Here is a 9247-nt window from a genome sequence, read left to right as displayed (position 1 = left end):
ATACTTTGAGAGGTATTGATGAGATTGTAGATATTCAACCAAATACTATTGAGTTCATCAACCCTTTTGCAAGAGAAGGTGAGGAGAACCCAACACAAAAACCCACCACAAAATCAACCCACAATGCCTAAATTTTCATCACATTCCGTACCAACCGAGGAGAACCTACCCAATGGTACTCCCACACCACAACACTTGACCGGAAATTTTATTGCAAAATCCGCATTTATCCAATTAGTCGAAAGAAGCCAATTTGGGAGGATGCCTAGTGAAGACCCTCATTCTCACATGGAGACTTTTTGTGACTATTGTGATGCGATTTCACAAACCGGAGTGACTCGAGACCAAATTTGATGGGTCTTCCTTTTTCTCTAATTGGTACCGCGAAACAATGGTTAAAAATCCTTGATAAGGCTACTCTTGGTATTGACTCTTAGAAAAATTTGGCTCTTGCTTTCTACAAAAAGTTCTACCCTCCGGAAAAGACTAACATGTTAAGAGCTCAAATCACGGGTTTTAAGCAAAAGGACGAAGAATCTTTGTATGAAGCTTGGGAGCGATTCAAAGGAACTTGTCGCTCATGTCCTCATCATGGACTTAGCGAGTGGTTCTTGGTACAACAATTTTAGAATGGTCTTTATGAAGACTCCCGAAACATTCTCAACATAGGATCAAATGGTATGTTCACCGAAGTTGATGATAATCAAACTTGGAACAAGATTGAGGAAATGGCGATCCATAACTCACAATAAAGTAGACCTCGCAAGGCTACTAGAGGAGGAAAGTATGAAGTGGACTCTATTACTCAATTGGGTGCTCAACTTAGTGCTCAGATTGATACCATCAACTTGAAGTTTGAGAAGGCTATGGCTAAACTTGAACAAGCCTCAAAATCACCAAAGCAACATGTTAATGCCATGGTGGCATCTTCATCAATTCCAAGTGGAATATGTGAGAATTGTGGAACTTTGGGACATGACCAAAGTGAATGTAGGGGAACAAGTGAGCAATTGAATGCTTTTCAAGCATACAAGAGACGTACCCCTTATTCCAACTATTACAATGAAAACACCAAATTACATCCAAATCTCTCATACAAAAGCCAAAATGTTCAAAACCCTCAACCAACATACACCCCACCTTCAATAAGAAACCAAAATCAAAGACCCTTTTACAACCAAAACCAAGGTTACCAAAATCAAACTCCATACAATCAACAAAATGACCAAGGTTTTGATGTTCAAAAAGCGATCCTCCAAATGCAAAAGAACCAACAAGAGTTTTTCACTCAAATGCAAAAGTATAGCCAAGCAAAAGACATCACCATCAACAACATCCTAGCCCACACAAAGATGTTGGAGACCCAAATGTCTCAATTAGCATCTTAAAATTCACAAAGACAAAAGAGGCAGTTACCACCCCAAGGTAATCCCCAAAGACAAGAATCGGTGAGTGCCATCCATTTTAGGAGTGGTACAAGGTATGAAGGGCCGAAGAAACCCGTTGATGAAGATGTTGTGAATGCTAGTGACAAGGAAAGAGTTGTTGAAAACTCTAGGGAATAAGAACCCAACAATCAAGAAGTTTCAAAGAAGAATGAAGAAAAGGCCAAAGAGAAGGAACCCATTGTGATTAGACTTCCTTTTCCAAGTCGTCAAGCTAAGCCTAAGTTTGATGACCAACTTGGAAAATTCATGGAGATTATGAAGAATTTATAAGTCTCGATTCCATTCACGGAATTAATCAATCACGTTCTGGCCTGTGCAAAGTATATGAAGGATATTCTTACAAAGAAGAAATCAATCCGGAAGCTTGAGACTATTGCTTTCACTAAAGTAAGTAGTGCTATTCTTCAAGGGAGTTCACCTCCAAAGCTTAAGGATCCGGGAAGTTTCTCCATTCCATGCACTATTGGTGACACTACAATCAACAAAGCTTTATGTGACCTTGGGGCAAGTGTTAGTGTCATGCCATATTCGGTTAGCAAGAAGCTAGGAATGGGAGAACTCAAATGCACCAACATCACGCTTCAAATGGCGGATAGATCAACAAAGACACCTTTAGGGGTATGGGAAGATGTTCCCGTGAGAATTGGAAAATTCTTCATCCCGGTGGATTTCGTTATTGTTGACATGGAAGAAGACTCCAACATTCCTATTATCTTAGGAAGACTATTCTTGCACACCGCGGGAGCGGTGATCGATGTGAAGTAAACATGAGATAAGTTTAGAATATGAATTTGGAAGAAAACCCATTTTTAGATGTTAACAATCCCGTATAGATTGGGAATGTGATTTGGTGTTAGTTGTTTCTTGAGAACTTTGTTGAGAAGTCTTTGTCAATTTATTCTTTGGTTTTTAAAACATTGAGGTTGTGTCGAGTTCTTGAGATACAGAGATGCTTTTATACTTGAGTGGTAGATTTGCTTTAGGGAAATCCTAATATGTGATAAGATAGGCAGAAGAAGTATCTAACCGATTTATCACCCCTTAAACGAGCGTTTATTTTACCTTGACCCTTGTTTGGGATTTGGTCGTTTTGTCATGAAGGTACAATACCATAATAGGCGTGACCTTGTTAGAGAGAACCTTAAGTTTTAGGAAGCGTATGGTTTAAGCCTTAAAATCCTCTTTCATACCTTTAATCGTTTTCCTCCCTTTCGTTCATACCTTGGTTGGATTTGATTCTTAAGTATAGAAGTTTACTCGTTATTTCCTTGTCTTGAATACCTCCCTAATTCTAATATCTCTTACTGGTTGTTAACTAGTTATCTTTATGATTCGACTCTTTTAGTCTCACACCCTGACATGTTGCTTAAGTTTCCTTGTTGTCTAAATTACCTTTCTCCTTGATCATAAGCGTTACCGTTCATACCTCCTTTCCTCGCTTCATCTTGCTCCTCCTTTAAGTTTGACACTCGTATCTTGTGAAACTTTATCTTTGACATCCTTGTAATTTTGACTTCAATTTCTACCCTATGAAATTCATTATAACTCTCTTGTTGCTTAAGTTTGAGCTCTCTTAACATACTTTGTTTTTATGCTATCTAAGTTACTTTCCTTTTTGTACAACTTCTAAACTTTCAAGCTACCAGTTTCGATTCATTCTTAAAAGTTTATGTCACTTCTGCAAACCTAACCTATTTTTAAAGATCTGAAAATGAAAATTTGATTTAGTTCCCTATTCCTTCCTTGAATATAAACTCATTTATCGTAATTTTTAATTACTAGACCCGAGATTTCGTTAAGTTTTGTCCAATTTCTGTTAACTTTGATCTATTTATGACTTCTTTGTCAAAGTTTAATGTTACACTTTCAGGGATTTGACCCCCAATTGGGTTTAAAAGTGAAACCTTTATTTCTATTTTGGCCTTTTTGCAAAAGAAAATTTGAGTAGATTACCTTTTCTTTTGATTTTAACGTTGATCGGATGTTAGAACTCGTTATTAGAAAAGTTTAATAACTTGTTCTACTCTTGTCGACGAGTGATTTTCGGTTTTAAATTTGTCTTTGACTTGGAAAGTTAGCGTTCTTGTGTGCACAACAAGAGCAATTTCGTTCCATGAATGAGACTTATACTTTTGAAAACTCTTCATTAATGTTTTCGAAAGTATTTTGATTTTTGATTTATACAAATGATTTGCCTTTGACCTTATCTTGGATTTGGAATGTGATATTCTTGAATGCGCAACGAGAACCCTTCCGTTCCTTTGATGAGAATCTGGTTCTGACAGAAAAATTTATTTGAAACTTTGAAAGAATTTTAATTCTTACTATTTGCAACCTTTTAATATTTTGGGTTACCAATTTCAAAAGTCCAGTTTTACCTTTATAACCTTTCATTTTCTACTTTCAAGTTTCGAGGACGAAACTTTTTAAAAGATGGGGTGATTGTAACACCCCGTATTTTATTAAGTTGGATAAAAATTTTTTTTAATTGCTATTTTGAATTTAATTACATCATTTAACGATTTATATATATATGCTTAGCTAATTAATTAATTTCATCATAATTCGATACATTAATTTTAATAATCATTAATAAGTTTATTTAAAATTAGTTCGAGTTTATTGAAATTAGTTCGAGTTTATTTATTTAATAATTTCCGTTTCTTTACGAGTCCTTATGAAAGTTGTTTTAAGTGAACCCGAGATGGATTTTGGGAACAAAACCGTCCAATTAGCTATTTTGAACTTATTTCACTAAATTAGCAATTTTTATTAATATCCGTTAGTTTTGTAAAAAAATCACTAATAATTCCGATTCAAGCTGATATTGTATTATTTACGTTAACTAGCTGAGTTTATTTTATTTTCACTCATTAAATTTATTTATTATTGATTCCGTTTTATTACTGAAACTTTTACTTAAACCGGTTAAATTAAACTCGAAACGGTTTTAATAACTATCGAAGTTTCTTAACGATGAAGAAACGTACGTATAATAAATAGCAGTGCAAGTCGCTCCCTCATTTCTCACGCAAAGATTCTTTCTTCTCCTTCCTTTTTCTTCTTTTCGTTCGCGTTTTGATTTTTTTGATTTTAAATTGATCCTGCCACTCCGTTTGTCATCCGTTATCAATGATTTTCGTTCCATATTGCTGCTCCCATCGTTCCTGTCAATCCGTTGTAAGTAAAATTCATTTTCGTTACGTATTTTTACAAACCCAATTTATATTTTCAGCTTTATTTATTATAAGACGGTTGTAGGTGCTGAGATAGACGGTCTGGTAGAAGATTTGTTAGTCATAAATGATTAGTTCAATCGGAAAAAGGTAACAATGATAGGTTACTCAATATTACTTGTAAAATATGTTTATTTCGAATGTTGGTTAGTCTGTTTTATAATTAAGACGGTATATAATTATATATAGGGATCCTTATGGATGTTAATTAGTCAGTTGTATAGTTGAGACGGTGTATACTGATATGTGGAGATGATTGAGACGGTGTATACTGACCTCTAGGGATCATTTGGGATGCTAGCTAGTAAGTGGTATATTTAAGACGGTGTATGCTGACATGTATGGATTGTTTTGGGTGATAATTGGTGTGTTTTATAGTTGAGACGGTGTATACTGACATGTAGGGATTGTTTTGGACTAATTTGGACTCTGTGTTGGGGCGATTTTTGTAGTCTTTAGGGTCTGTTTTTGAGTGGCTTTATACTTGTGGATTTCCGCTCTAAAACCGTTTTAAATGCTGACTTAGTTGGCTCAGCTAGGACTGTTTTTAGGCGCGAGAATGGAGTCTTAAGGGGACGATTGGTACTCTGTTTTGGGCAGGGACGAGAGCTGTCATCGTGGGTTTTCACTTTGCATTTGAGGACTGGAGTTGGGGTCGAACTTAGGCATCTTTTGGGTTCTGTTTTGGACTGATTTTTGGGTCAGGTTATGAAGTAGGGTGAAGGGTGGTTATGGGTAGTCGGGTGGTGGTCGTGTCGGACTCCCAGTGGCCTAGCTGTGGCCTGGCCGTGGCCTAGCTAAGTCACGAGTTTGAGGCCATGTGTAGTTGGTGGTTAGGCCGAGTTTGAGGTTGTCATAATAACTTTTGAGCCATGTCTATAAATTGTTTTGACGCTAGTTTGGTTTATTTAAAATATAATTAAATTAATTTCCGTCTTATATTTTATATAAAGATAATTCGTTAATATCGTCCTTTCACATAATTATTTTAGGTGGCTCATATGTGGTTGAAGATGAAGAGTAATTTTGGGTTTTAGAAGCTTTCTCAAGTTATTACTTGTCTCTTTGCTAGCGTAAGGTAACTATTCCGAGTTACTCGACGAATTAATGTCACATTAGTAGTTAATGTTGTGCCTGTTGTTTGTTAAGTGTTTAGATGATTAATAATGTGTTACTTTCGTTTTTCACATGATAGAAATTAGAAATAGCATGAGAATTATATTGTGATAAATTTTATGATTTGGGCCAAAGTAGACAAAGACTCTGAGCTGGGCCAGATTGACCGAACGAGTTTGGTCAAACTAGGTTTAAACCGGTCAGCCTCGATTTGACCGATGACCCGTCGCGGGACTCGGGTCGAGGGTTTGTCTTTGAGGTAAGATTGGTTGTTATTGGAGGTTTTATGTTATGCCTTGATATTTGTAATTATCATTTCACATGTTGGTTGTTGGATGCTTTGGATGCCTTATGCTTGAGTCTTGTTTGCCTTTAGCCATTGTAGTTTATTCTCATGGACTATGATATTGATGGTTAGCTATAAATTGGTTATTGATGACATTGAGGATATGGTTGGATTGTCTGCTAAATAGACATTTATATAGCCTTTCACATGATAGAATGTTAGCATTTATGTTGGTAAGTTGGACTCTTTCCCCCTCTTATGGTTAATTGGGTATCCTACTTGTCTTGTGTGGTGTGGGCTAAAGTATTCAAGCTGGGACTAGCTGGGACTAGGTCCTAGGTGAGTATTTCGGCCTTCATCATAGATAGGTCATTATAGTCTTTGACGAGTGTATGTTCACTGCTTAATAGCCTTTGTGTTCCTGACTTGGTGGGTTTATATCCAAGTTGGGGCATGACCTCGTTACTTATTTTGAGAGTAAGTGGTCAGCTTAAGTACTAGCCAACCCTTTGGTGGACTCCTTAGGGTACTCACATGGTTTTATAAAATTGTGGGTCTTGGGTGCGGTGGTGTGTATCCGCATGTCTAGGTCTGCGCAGATTTTAGGCTAGGGTTGTGTTGTGTCTTGGCCATGTTTTGATAGAACCTCTGAGCCAAGATACCGGTTCGATTACCTTCCCTACCTCGTGGTATAGACTCGAGTTACAGAGTGACTATTGACCGTACTAAGAACTTATGCCTGTCTTTGATATATTGCCCTTTCTTGTTTGATGATTCTATGAATCATAGAAGGTGAGATGCAAGCCGGCTATGGTTGATAGAGTTTGGATTCCTGGATGTTATGTGACTCACATGATAGTGTAGCTTGAGTCGGTCTAGTATTCACATGCTAGGACTATGTGGTGTTATATTGTTGTTCACATGATAAGCACGATTGTCTAGCATCTATATGCTAAGGCTATGTGTTATTCATATTCATATTCTTATGTTTACATGTTATATTAATTATGACATTTCGTGGCTGGGAGAACTCGGAGTTACTCCCCACTGACTGTGGCTTTCGTATTTGTATAAAATGCGAATGACAGGTAGGTGATGCATATATGGGGTACATGGACGAGCTAGCGAGCAAAGTAACCTTGGAACCTAGATTAGCTTTATTTTATTGTGACCCTTAAACACTTTTTATGTCACATACATTTTAGGGACATATGTCTCCCTCTTTACATTTGGCTGTATAATTTGCTATTCGCGACTTTAGCGATGGTTATGTTATGACACTTCTAGTTAGACCTTGTATGTTTGACACCTTCCAATTTGGATATCTTTATAACAGGTTCAGGTTTTAAAATTACAGGTTTTTACCCAATTGAACCTATTACAAACATATCCATGCAGTTTTATTCTAGAATTACGTGTTTACATTTCCGCGTTAAATGAGGGTGTCACAGAGATGAAACCATCACTTTCAATCTTGACAAGACTATGAGAGCTCCCCGATTGCATGAGCCATGTTTTATGGTTGATCACTATAGCCGGAAAGATGATAGGAAGAAGTTGGAATTTCAATGGAAAAAGAAAGGGGATGATGCTCCATCAAAAGAGCAAGAAAATTGCAACAATGAGAGCTTGAAAGGCTCACCCATGACAAGTGAAGAAGAAGGCCTCATTGGCCAAAACAAGAAAGAAGGAGAGTTGTCTTTATCAACTCAAGACATTTTTAGTGATCAAGTAGACGAATTATGCGGTCTTTGGGATGATGAGTTCGAAGGGATATTCAATCCCTATATTGGTAATGCAATGACCCAAGACCATTATGGAGAACAACAAGTGCAAAGGTCTATTGAGGATCTTTATCATGATAATGAGCAAGCTTTCGACTACTTCTTCAAGGTGTTGAGTAACATCAACAACACCTTGAACATGCCCCCTTGACATCTCACATTGGATGAGAGTTTGGTGAAGTCCTCCTTAAACCACCATTTGTAAATATTCTAACCCCCTAACTTGCATTTCAATTATTGTATTGCATTTTTGTCATTTTTGGATTTACATTTTTATGCCTTTATCAAGATTTTCATCATTTTGAGAGAAGTGAGGGAGGGACTTATGAGTTTATTGATGTGTAGTGTTTTGCCTTAGTGTGAGGATAGCAATTGCCTAGGCTATTCACGCCTTTGTAGTGCTCCTACAATAAAGAACGCGAGAATTGAAGAATGAATTGACGCGGGTTACGAAGCACCCACGGATGGACCTAAATCCGTGTGGTCAAGGAAGAATCCGAGCGGCCTGAGAGACAATCCGCTCGTCCTGAAAGAACCCGAGCGTCCAAGTCACAAGACGCTCGTCTTGTGAAGCTACAGAAAATACATTTTGGGTCTGACTGAGAATCCAAGCGTCCAAACCAGGAATCCGCTCGTCTCAGTCAGGACGGTCGTCCAACAGGAAAGGCGCTCATCTTTTTACTACTAAAATTTGGGATTTTTCACTGGAAACGAATCCGAGCGTCCTGAGCCAAAGACGCTCGTCTCAGCCAAGAGATTTGCTCGCCTTTCCTGCAATCCGTTCGTCCCACGGCGTCTTTACCTGAACCTAATTTTTGAAGAATCCGAGCATCCCGACACTAAAGACGCTCGTCTCCCTCTGCATTTCAAAAACCACCGGGTCTTTTTAAACCCTCCTTTTCCATTCATTTTCATTCTTTCAAAACACAAACACTACCCAAAACCCTAAAACCCTCATCCTCTCCATCAACAAAAACCAAATTCCTCAACCAAAATCAACCACATCAAATCCAAAATTCCTCAAAACAAAAATTAATCACTCCTTTAGCATCAACAAGTGATCCAAACACCAAAATCTTTAAGTTTTGAACCGATTTTTGGGATACAAGGCAACTTTCATTTATCCTAAATCGATTTGGGCATTACTAGAAATTGAAGATCTCAATCTTTCATTGGTGTAATTAAGCAAAGGAGTATGGCAAGAACAAAAGGTGGAAACAAGGCACCCCAAAAGAAGATCCTTTCTAAGAGGCAACAAGCCCTTTTTGATAAGCAAACATCAAAGGCATTGGCAGACCATGAAGCAAGGTTGGAGATTCAAGAATAAAATCCTCCTATGGAAGCTACTACTTCTACCACTCCGGTCATTGAACAATT

General features: G+C 37.5%; 1 non-coding gene across 1 annotated transcript; it reads right to left on the bottom strand.

Annotated features, from left to right (window-relative positions):
* Positions 1-491: 491 nt before the first annotated feature.
* Positions 492-598, bottom strand: LOC141644634 (small nucleolar RNA R71). The gene has a single exon (XR_012544246.1). It is a non-coding gene; the product is annotated as a small nucleolar RNA R71 (small nucleolar RNA).
* Between the last annotated feature and the right edge of the window lie 8649 nt (positions 599-9247).

This window comes from Silene latifolia, chromosome 2 (genome assembly GCF_048544455.1).
Source record: "Silene latifolia isolate original U9 population chromosome 2, ASM4854445v1, whole genome shotgun sequence".
NCBI lineage: Eukaryota > Viridiplantae > Streptophyta > Magnoliopsida > Caryophyllales > Caryophyllaceae > Silene > Silene latifolia.
Note: the sequence above shows the minus strand (reverse complement) of the source record. Positions and strands in the feature narration are given on the sequence as shown.